This window comes from Ictalurus punctatus, chromosome 14, assembly GCF_001660625.3.
Source record: "Ictalurus punctatus breed USDA103 chromosome 14, Coco_2.0, whole genome shotgun sequence".
NCBI lineage: Eukaryota > Metazoa > Chordata > Actinopteri > Siluriformes > Ictaluridae > Ictalurus > Ictalurus punctatus.
This window is the reverse complement of record NC_030429.2, coordinates 19,975,649-19,987,887: the sequence shown is the minus strand read 5'-3', so window position 1 is coordinate 19,987,887 and position 12,239 is coordinate 19,975,649. Positions and strand designations below refer to the sequence as shown.

The 12,239-nt window shown below is 39.2% G+C and overlaps 1 protein-coding gene across 13 annotated transcripts in view; it reads left to right on the top strand.

The window, feature by feature from the left end:
• nrcama (neuronal cell adhesion molecule a) overlaps positions 1-12,239 on the top strand; it is an 85,220-nt gene that overhangs the window by 26,239 nt on the left and 46,742 nt on the right. For 12 of the 13 annotated variants that reach the window (XM_047159820.2, XM_047159817.2, XM_047159815.2 and 9 more), the window contains exon 2: positions 9,457-9,505. The gene's annotated coding sequence lies outside the window, so the exon portion shown is untranslated. Of the gene's footprint in view, positions 1-6,255; positions 6,478-9,456; positions 9,506-12,239 lie in introns of those variants that run through there. The other variant, XM_017486019.3, reaches the window with a different exon arrangement.

Below are 12,239 nucleotides of genomic sequence, written 5' to 3'. Positions count from 1 at the left end.
GGTGAAATCCAGCCGGCATTGATCTCAAACAAAGTTTAAAAAAGGTGAGCGGAAGGTTTATATTAAGGATCTGGGTGTGTTTGAATTGACTGTGAGTCTGCAGGTGTGCTTTCTGTTTCTGTGTGCATGTATATGCGTGTGTGTGTGTGTGTGTGCTTTCTGTCTATGCCTTTGAACAAGCCATATTCTCTGCAGTGAATAGATCTGTTGCACATTCATTTTTGCTACACCAACAAAAGCTGACCCTGTAACAGTTTTCATAGCTATGACCGAGCCTGAGAGACACACACTTGTTATATTTGACATTGAGTGTGTGTAACTGGGTCGTTAATGATTCTCCCACTTGATGACATTTGTTTTCACTCTGCTGTCGCCATGGTAATGATGTGTTAGCAGCTAGAAACATCTCGGTGTGAATGTATTTTCCAGGTCACTCACCAATGTGTTGCATCTGCAAATCACATTTTTGACCTCTATACAATTTAATGAAAGCGATGTGTACATAGAGCGATTTTCCTGTCTAAAATTATACGTAATTGCCATGATGAGATCATTATTTTTTTATTCGTCTGGCTGTGTGGATACAGTGCCACAGGAGCAGAAATACCACTACACGTTTGAGCCATTTGTTAAATGAACTATATGCTTACATGGGGTCTGTGGACAAATACAGCTAATAATCAGTTTATCACAGTGATGTATATAACACGGACTGCAGCATTCACATGTAACTTACTGCCATTGTTCAGTATTTTTTGAACGGATAATTATAAGGGTGTAGAGATGGAGAAAAGTGCATGCTGTTTGTCTCAGTCTTGTTAATCTGACTAATGCAGCTTCTCCAAAGTGTTTTTCCTCCTCTGTAAGGCCTCCTGGCTCTTCCCAATGTGCCCACAGTCGTCTCTGTTTGCCTGCACACAGCGTGTCCGTGGTGAGGCTTATTAAATCGCGCTCCTGTCAGACAGGTCTTTCAGGAGCTGAGGAGAATTGTGCAGTATGTTTGCCCCTTCACGTAAATCCAATAAAGATCGTCCTGTTTGTACTTATCTTTGTCGTTCGATTCATGTCCATGCATTAATTAGTGCCTGCCTTGTGGCACAGAGGAAAACACTTTAGTTAAAAAGCTCAGGCTGGGGCATGGACGATATTCTAGACTTTGGGTTGTTTTTTTGTTTTTTTTGGTTCAAGGAAACAATTAATTCACACATTCTTTCCAAATGGTTTTTAAAGGGGATATTACATTGCACATCTTACACATGTTTTAAAATATTTTCATAATACCCAGTAGCTGTTGGAATAGAGAGAGCCTTGTCAGAATCCTTATTAAGCTACCCAATAATAGAAAACTCCCCGTCCCATCCCACTTCTCCTCCCATTCACTAAGCAGGTTAAAGAGGTTAAAGAGACTACACCTGCTCCATCACATTTTTTAGGTAATAATAATAATAATCTTTAGTAATCATACTTTCTGTGATGTATGAAGGGCCAACTGCAGCCTTTTTTGGCACATTGTTTTATTTAGGTGGGGGTTTAGTTGATGGCAAAAATAAACAGTTGCATTTGTTAATGGTATTTCCACAGATAGTGTCATTTTGTATCTTATTAATGAATAATTTTATGGATAGGATATGGTCGTACTTTCACATATAATCAAATGTAGTGTGTCGTAAATATGCCGGAACGAACTCAAAACTATGATTCCCATCAGCAATTTCACCACGTCACATGACTGTCTGCACCTGATTCACGTTTGGGGTTAATGGGCACTTGAATATAAGTCATGTTATGCACTGCACACACTGTCTCGTGTTTGTCTTCTGTTGTGGTTTTGTGCATTATGCCTTCATGTCCATATGTCTTTTCGTAGTATCCCAAGTTCATAGTTTATGTTTGGTGTTTTGTTTACTGTTTATTAAATTATATCTGCACTTGCATCCAACTCCCGTGACCTAACACAGTGTATACTGTATTAAGTTAAATGTACTGTGATGAGTTAAATGTACTTTGACACTGTGATAGTTCACAGTATACAGTACATTTGACTTATCACAGTACATTTAACTCAACACTTTAATACATTCTTAAATACTTAAGCATTTTACATATTTCAGTAGACTGATGCAGCAAAAGTGTGCGAACACGTACGTACAATATAAGCTAGCCAGGAATCTACCCCTAAGCTAGCTGTAGCACTTTCTTGTCGTTCCCTGGGGAGATTTTTTCTTTAACAGCTGTACATTCAGCTTACCAAAGTGTTGGTGGTGAAAAAACATTTCAACACAGTGGCAGGACCATCAGTATCAGCACTGTATACCTCAATTGAGGTTGCTAAACACTAACTTATAAAGCTAGCTAGCTGGTGTTTTGGCGCTTCCAATCTAATAGCATATTCGTACAGTATTTCCGCAGGCTAAGCTAGTTAGCTAAACAGCGCCATCATGCAAATGTATACATGACATTCACATAAGTTAAAAGTTAATCTAATTTTACACATGTATATTCAGTGTAATAAATGATTATTTAGCAGAGGTTTATTTATCCTCAGGCTAATAGCAGTTTGAAGTGATTAGCGTTAAGGCTAAAAGACTTTAAACTTTTTTTTTTTTACATAAGTTTTTAGCTTTTAAGGCTAGATAATGAATTGACTTGTAGAGAACTGTAAAGTAATTCAGACACTAGGAGCTCTTGCTATCATAATGCCAATGAGGTGAAAAGTCTACAGATGAAATGGAAGACGAAATCAGAAATGGTACAGGAGTAGCATATAAAATTTTTTTATGAAGATGAAAAATCGTGGCTTTGTGTAGTAGTCTCCCACACACCATGCTATTACAGGCAATGTTTTGGACCACTTGTCCAATTATGCCTTTAGCACATAAATTAGCAGAGAATAAGATTCTCCCTCTAAAGCAGGGGCAGATCAAAGAGCGTGACTTGAAGCCCTGAAGAGGCTCGTCATGCCATTGAAATCTCCCATTGGATTACCATCTGAATACACATCTGACATTTTCTGGAATGGCACCAAGTTTCTGTGGCATTGGGCTGTTTGTAAACCACATAAAAGGCCTTGGAACCTACTCACTGATGTGGTGATATGTATATGATGTTACAGATCTAGTTACAGTATATGCATATTCTCCTGTCCTAATTGAATTAACTAATAGGAAATGTTCTTAACATGTCATACAGCTGTTAAAGGAAAACAGGAATGAAAATGGGTAGGTGGTTTCTTAACATGATTCCTTTGGGTTTTGGGTGAAATATAATACCGGTTGTCTTGCGGTCTTAACCCTATGAAAGACTATACTGTGAGTGGTAAAGCATGGTTACAGACTGCAAGGACATACAATCTATGGTAAAACTATGCCCCTTCTTTCTCTCTCTCTCTGTCACTTAAATCCTCAGATTTGGTAAATGACCCACTCATAGCCATGGAAACCAGTATAACCCATTCTTCTTCTTCTTCTGCTTCTTCTTCTTTGTGTGTGTGTATGTGTCGAACATCTATGTGTGTTATTGAAGCAAAGAGGAGAAGAGGGTGGGTAAAATCTAGCGTTAACATTTAAAAGGCAAACTGAGCTTGGATGACCTCCCTGACCTTTCTTTGAGATTTTGCTAGTAATTCCCTTAAGAGCGCTTTACCGGTCACCTGGTTTTGTGCACTAGGTGGTCCGACTAAATACCGTGTTTGTGAGAGATATAATATATAACGTGGCGCTATTTCCTCTGAGCCAAAAGCTGCTCCAGTTTATTATAATATGTTTGAACTAGAATTATCATTACAGGGGAACACTGATATTATCTCCCTAATTCCCTTTTAAATTAACCTACATTATGCAGCTTGCAGCCAATTTGTGAGCCAAAGCATGCCTATCAAAAACTGGCATGTGCCGAGACATGATGGCCGTTAAAGGTGTGAACAGTAAATGCACTGAAATGAATAGACATCTTTAATATGTACATTACAAGGTTTACCAAAAGATTTAAATTGATGCTGAGGAAATACTTAATGGACTGCTTTTTAGCAGACATCTGGAGAACTATGAGAAATTGGCTTTAAATGGACATTAGGCATGTTTGCACAATCTATGGGTTGTTTGTATGCTGTGACAAAAAAAAAAAACACCACACACAAAAACAGCAAACTGTAGTGTTGTGACCAGAGTTGCTTTTGTAGGCAATGAAGGCTGGGAGTAAAGTTTGTGAGAGATACACCCCCCTACATAGGCCACTCCAGCACACTTGAGAGCATTCAGACTCTTGTTCTGTCTCTCAGCCAATCAGCAGCCTGGGCTATTTATGAGGATGAATAGGAACCCACTATCAGAGCAGCACCTCTCAACCAGAAAAAAATGTAGAGTACTCAAACACACACACACACACACACACACACACACACACACACACACACACACACACACACACACACACAAACACCATTTCAATCCAACACTCCATCAACCTCACATAGTCCTCTCCTCAGACACACACACACACACACAGACACACACACACTGTAACTGCATGTCATCCAGCCTTGTGTCTTTCTCAGTGTGTGAGTCACAGGAGGAGGAATGAACCTCAGCAGATCTTTGTGCCGCAATAATGACTTCAGACATGCTCAATCACCCCAACTGTATCCATGCTCACACCGTTCAATAAGGCACCCATACCTCACACACTATCAATCATCTCGCCACCGTGGCTGTCAGAAATGCCAGAAACATGAGAACACAAATATGTTTCACAAAAATAACACGCGGCAATGAGGTTTAATGAGGTGTGAGCTAATGACTCGGGTGGGATCGTTATCATCCGATTTAATCTGGGTTATATGTTTGTTTTGTTTGGATAATTGTCTGCAGCGTTCGCTGAACTGGTCTTGTAGCACTGAACTGCAATCTGATGAATGCAATCAGTGGACCATAATTAGACAAACACAGCTGCTTAGCTTTGCTGTCACTGTGGCGTGATCTAGTGTATGTACACCTGCAAGGAAGTATGAAGGTATGCATAAGTATAAGTATTTGTTGTCCATCTGTGCTGGTCTGACATCAGATTTATTTATTTTTTGTTGAGACTTACAGATTAAGAATAGAATCTGAATAAGTTTGCATAGGAAGACAATCAGACATTTTGGTGTAACCATTGCGGACCTGGGATGTACAACGAAAGCGGAAAAGACAGAGAAAAAAAAACATCTTTACAGGATCTGGTTATTTAGAGCTCTGCTCATTGTGCTAGGCCATGTACACTGTGCTTTGAACAGGATTATGTTTCAGGTTTGTGCGCATTTGTAAAGGGCAGTGTTATCCTGGGCCAGGCGGGAAGAATAGAGACACTTTCAAAGGGAAATCGCCCACCATTGTTGGTCCGTGCAACCATAGCTAACGGACGTCAAAAGCCTTTTTCAAATCGGTCCTCTTAACGGCACCAATAATACCGTAGAGGAATCAGCATTCCCATAAAGCCTTCCCAACCACCTAATCAGCAGGACAGGATTCCCCACAACATCTGCTGTGTGCTCAGATATGGGCCAGGTCTACTTCTGGTGGCAAGTGGCAACCCCAGTGGGAAAGGAAGTCTGGATTCTAGCCCAAGGCATTTCTTCTTACGTTAACAGCATGTGTCCTGTTGGTGACTTGCACTGGCTTGTTGCAGTGATGATGGGATGAGTTGGTCGCCGAATGTAATGGTATTTAATTTGGGCTCATTTGCATTTAAATAAAGTCAATGCTTTTACTTTCAAGTATATATCTAATTTTTGAAAAATAGCTCACTGAAATTACTTTATTAAAGATGACACTATTGGGCTTTTTATAATATGTTGGGTTATACTTTGTCGAGGGTGTCTACTTTGAAGATGCTAAAATATTAAATCATCTTTATTTATTTATTTATTTATTTATTTATTTATTTTTTTGTCACAACATAATTCCCATAGTTCCATTTGTGTTACTCCAGAGATTTGATGAGTTTATTATTATTCTAAAATGTGGGGAAAATAATAAAAATAAAGAATGAGTGTCTAAACTTTTGAAATATATATAATTCAATAATATATATATATATATATATATATATATATATATATATATATATATATATATATATATATATATATATATATATACCTAAAATGTAAAAATAAAATAGATAATTATACAGTAATAGTGATGTTTAATATGATTGTAGGTCTTATTTAGGATGTAGTCGGATTTGGTAAAAAAAAAAAAAAAACTAACCAAAACAAACAAACAAACAAAAAAAACAAGGGAGGGTTGGGGTGGCGCACGGTCTGAATGGGAATTGTGTGTGTGTGTGTGTGTGTGAGAGAGAGAGCGAGAGAGAGAGAGAGAGAGAGAGACTCTCGCACTGAGGAAAGTGCAGAGCAGGACGCAGCACTAATCCCAGACCGTTTCAGCGACACTGGTGGATTAATGATGCGCAGTTAGTCGCGACGCCGCTAAAATAAAGGTAAGAACTCGATCTCAGGCTTTTCTATAGAAACGGAGCCGTAGTGATTTTCAGCGCAGTTCTGGTGAGCCGTGTCCAAGCGCAGAGCTTCTGATGCGCCGGTTTACACACATCATCTGAGTGTTTCAGGAACTTTGCGCAATCATAATACCACTAGCGGATCTGGGCAAACAGTTTTATGATAGCTTCTTGCAATTACCTGGCTAATAATCTAATTTCGGTCCGATGCGAATGTGTGCGCCTTTCAGCGATGCCTGTAAATAACCACCCTGCGGGGGAAAAAACAACAATAGAAATCACAGAAATTCTAATGGTTTCCAGTACAAACCATCAGCTGTTAACCCTTAATACCTTTACCATTATTGGTCCTTAATGGTATCCACTAAACAAAACATGCCACCAATAGAACACAACAAATTACCAGTAGAGTCCCAAATGGACCATTACATTTTCCATTAAAGCCAATACAATTCCCATTGTAACCATTAAAACCATTACAAATTCGATGGAGGGGTTCTATTGTTTTTTTCAGGAGGGCAGCGCTGAGAATTCTCACTCTCCTAGACGCAGTTCACCTTGTTACCTGTAGTAGATTTACTCTCCTGAATTCAGTACAACTGTTACTGATTGCTCATCTTCATGATGACTAAAAGCACTGCTGTGAGAAAGGTTCCTTACCCCTCTAGCCATTTTCCCCTCCCACCTTCTGTCTAGTTCAATTCATTTCATTTATGTTTGTACAGAATGTTTAACATTATAAGTTGTCACAAAGCAGCTTTAAAGAAATCTGAGTGTAGGTTTATATTTACAGTGGCACTTGAAAGTTTGTGAACGCTTTAGAATTTTCTATATATCTGTATAAATATTGCCTCAAAAATCCTAAAATTTTAACATAAATCCTAAAAGTAGACAAAGAGAACCCAATTCAACAAATGAGATGTGTAATATTGTATCATTTTTCTCAATAAGTAATATTTGTATCTCATTTGTTTAATTGGGTTCTCTTTATCTACTTTTAGGACTTGTGTGAAAATTTTATGATGTTATAGGTCATATTTATGCATATATATATATATATAAAATTCTAAAGGGTTCACAAAATTTCAAGCACCACTGTAGATCTGTATAGAGCAAGCCAGGGGCCTTAGTGGCTAGCACGTTTGCCTCATACCTCCAGGGTTGGGGGTTTGAATCCCACCTCTGCCCTGTGTATGTGGAGCTTGCATGTTCTCCCCGTGCTCCAGGGGTTTCCTCTGGGCACTCAGCTTTCCTCCTCCAGTCCAAAGACATGCGCTGTCGGCTGACTGGCATTTCCAAATTGTCTGTACTGTGTGAATATGTGTGCCATTGTGCCCTGCGATGGGTTGGCACCCTATCCAGGGTGTCCACCACCTTGTGCCCTGAGTTTCCTGGGATAGGTTCCAGGCTCCCCCGTGATCCTGTGTAGGATAAATGGTATGGAAAATGGATGCGTGGATAGAGCAAGCCAAAAGTACAAACTCCCTGAGAGAACATGAGGAAGAAACCTGATGCAAAAGTAAACACATCCTCTAGGTGACACCAGGAAGTGGGATTATTACTCTTCTACACTCGTATACTATAATGCCAAACAGTACAAACCAAGGTTGTTTTGTCAAAATTTGGGAGCCCTAAGCGACACCTTTCTCAGTGCCCCCTAGCCACACCAGTTTATTTTATATGTAAGAGTGACCAGAATTATTACCTCTTTATCTTATGAGTCAATGGGCTACTGTTGTCATAGCTAGTATAGTCATAAAACTTATCAGGTCATTGCCTAACACTTCTTTCTAACTGCCAACTAACGTTTTCCATTTCAGTTAGATTAACAAGCAGAAGCAAGAAAGCGGGAAAAAACGGACTAAATGTAGTTAACTAGCATTATTTTTAACAATGTTCTGGGAATTCAGTTTTTCCAATTCGGCTTTATTTTTCAGTTTTTATTTTTCGGCCCCAGATCTATACGAACGCTTCATGATCACCGCTTCATGAGCTACTGCTTATACCACTGATAGGAGGAAATGACCCTGGTGCTAAGTGTGTTGAAACCCAGCTGACAAAAAAAGGTCCCCAGGACGTCCCCTAAATGGCCTTTACGAACGTCCCCCTAACGTCCATGTGTAGGGTCCCCTTGACGTCCTGTGGACATTCACAGGACTTCCAGCGGTCATTTGGAAAAGCTTAGGGGACTTTCGCTAAAACGAACACAGCGAACGTTATAAACCAGACCAAATGCGGACCTAAGTGGACATTCACGACGTCCAGGGGACGTCCCCTGTTTGCTGGGAAGGATGTTCAGTATGAGCATTCTGAGAATAAGAGTCCTTGGATGAGCACAGGAAAATCTTTCTGATTACAGCAGCAGTTCTTAGGTACAAAGCTATTGTATCCAGGCAAGATTATTATTAAAGTAACGTTAAGAGCTGGTCATAAACTGGTTTTGGGAAGTGCAATATTTTGGGTATCCATGTGGAACCATTCACAACAGCATAGAGTGAGTCACAAGTGACATCTGGCAGATCTGCAGGGCAAGAGGAGCCACAGCACTAGAAGTATGTCAGAATCAGGCACCAACATCACATCAGACAGCAGGAATACTCATACTGTTCAACAGGGAGAGAGTGAGAGAACAGATTATGATGTATAATCTTATTTTACAATGGTTTCTAACTAAGCCTCTAGGCTGGTTCATCTGGGTTCTCTACATCTTGAATGATTTAGACAGGAGTGCATTCTTCAATCATCTTCTTCATTGCTCTGGGTGTTTCATGCTAAGACGCAGTTCGCACATTTTCATAATGAATAGCCGAGTGTGAGCCATAACAGGGAGTTGTGTTCATCCAGTTCACACTGTCACTAGGCCTGTATCTCTTGTCACTGAGCTCATTATTATTACAGTTCTGTTCAAACAAGTTCATTAGAGTTTACATTTGTTCAAAATGCATTTTCCTGTGATTTCAGGTGTTGGATTCAAGCCCTGATAAAGAGGAGAAGAGAGAAGAGGAGAGAGGTGAGTTTTTTGGGATTTGGGATTGTGTCACATCCGTTTTCAGTGATGTTCACTTGTATCATAGCTGATGTGTGAAATTGTCATGTTGGAAAATATGTTGGCTACTTGATATGTTTGAGACATCGTGATCTCATTCTTGGCACAGAATCCTGAATGGGCTTCACTGTCTGGCTGTTTATGTATGCGCAGAAGCAAGGACGTGGCGAGATCCACACTATATTCAGTCCCTTTCCAAAACTATTGGAACACCAAGGCTGATTTTTCTCTTTTTTTTTGGTGTACATTGAAGACATTTGGGTTTGAGATCAAAAGATGACTATGACAAGTGAAACATGGTGGAGGTAGTGTCATGACTTGGGCTAGCATGGCTGCTTCTGGAAGAGGCTGACTAATCTTTATTGATGATGCCACTCATGATGGTAGCAGTAGAATGAATTCAGAAGTTTACACAAACATTTTGGCTGACAATTTACAGAGAAATGTATCCAAATTAATCAAGAGGAACTTTATCATGCAACAAGACAATGATCCAAAACACACTGCCGACTCAACAAAGGACTTTATCGGGGGGAAAATTGGAAGGATTTTGACTGGCCAAGTGAATCATCAGAACTTAACCCAGTTGAGCAGCATTTCACCTCCTGAAGAGGAGACTGAAGGGAGAAACCCCTGAAACAAACAACAACTAAAAGAGGCCCGGAAAAACACCACAAAAGAAGATACCATCAATTTTGGTGATGTCAATGAGTCGCAGGCTTAATGCAGTTATTGCAAGCGAGGGATATGCAACCAAATATTAAGTGTTATTTACTTTAATTTACTTCAAGTCTTATCTCTTCCTATACTTTTGTTTGCCTAAAAATTGGGTGGTCTGATATAAAACGTTCTATGTTTTATGTTGTTTAACAGATCTAGATGTAAATACCAGGAAATCCTAAACCCTCTTTCCTTATCCATCTCTTGATTTCAAACCCAAATGTCTTTGATGTATAGCACAAACAAATGGATTCGATTTGCCGTTCCAATAGTTTCAGAGTGGACTGTAGTTCTGCTACTGAGATTATTCTAAGAGCCACATGGTATATGTCTACTGTTGTTTTATACTGAGCGTGTACAGAGGTTTTGTGGTTCTGCTAGCATTATTTACTTTATATAACATATCGATTAGTTGTTCTGTATCCTCTGTCTTTCATCTGCATTGTGACCTTGTCTTGCTCTGACTGCTTTTAAGCGTAATAGTCAATAATAATGCAGCATTCGGAGAGTACTCAATTTGTGCATGAGTAAAGTCAACAACAGAGAGAGAAGAGACAGTGAATGTCTGTGTCCACTTTAGTAGTTTCCTACCCCTAGTCCCACTGGCTTTGTTCAGTCCAGCATTCAGAATAAGCGCTTCTGAAGTCTCTGTTTGTCTAGTGCCATACTTTTTTCTTCTTCTTTTAATTGTTTGTGTGCACTGCTAACAACAGGGGGCGAGGATAAGAGAGTACTCTTTACTCTGGTGTAGAATATACATGACTGCTTAGCATTTTAATCAGCAATTGTGTTATTGAAGGGACTGTATTTGCTACTCTTAGAAGCCTTAGAGTGGTAGATGCAGGATGTTTGCTGCCACAGGCAATAATTAGAACGTGACTTGAAAGGCTGCACAGAAAATCAATAAAGCTTTTTCATATTCTTTGGTAGATGTTATTCATATGCCATTCGACTGGCTGCGCTGGACGTGCAGTGTTTTATATTAATCTGATGTGTGTGGTTCATGTAGAAGAAGCCCACAGGCATGTGCGCCACATTCACCCCGTCTGTAGTGGAAATGTGTTTTTTTTTAAATAAAGAAAACAGTCAAGTTTAATTGGAACAGAAATTATTCACTCCTCCTCAGATAAACTGTCCTTCAAATATAGGTTATAGGTGAGGAGGCAAATTTGGTCTCTGTAGGTGGAAAGCCAATACGATTAACCAGCAGGATCAAGATCAGCGATGAGCACAAAGTACTGAGTGGAGACAGGAGTCAAGAGCCAGCTGGGTGCTGTGTAGAGTTATCACACCTCAGTGAAAAGCATTAAATAAGGTTATAAGGGGAGGAACCGTGAGGCAGACAGAGAAAGACAGAACCAGAGGTGGACAGTTCTAGAAAGAGCTTTTAAAAAAATATGTTTTTTATTTATTTTTTTTTTATGTATGTTCAGCCTTTTCTTTATATTATATGTTCATATCTTATTTTCATACAGCACAATGCATTTTTTAGCCGTCTATTCCTAGGCATTATCTTAACAAACAGTGTACTCTTCATTCTTAATGAGAATATACAGGCTGTATATGAGAAATATATACTGGTTGATATTTAAATCTAAATTCATGATACTGAATTCACTGAAAACAATTACAAATGTGGCTAGCATATAAGCTAGCTCAGCTAGAAAATCAGTGTAGTCAGTGTACAGCAGGGATCCATTTTGTTTTGGGTTTTTTTTTCTTTTTCCACCATTTTGTTTTTGTATTAGATCTATTTCACATCTCACTTTGTTTAGCACTTTCTTTGTTTCTAGTTAACTGCAGTTTGTTTAGTTGTTGTTCCATCACAAATGTAGATTTGAAGGATGGCTTTGAAAAGAGCTCATAATTTGAATTTATAATTTGACCAAAGCATGAGTTGCATATCAGATGTTACTTTTTTCAAAATGCATGAATGTTAGACAAGCGAGAAGCTTTGAGTAGTTGCTGTCACATCGCT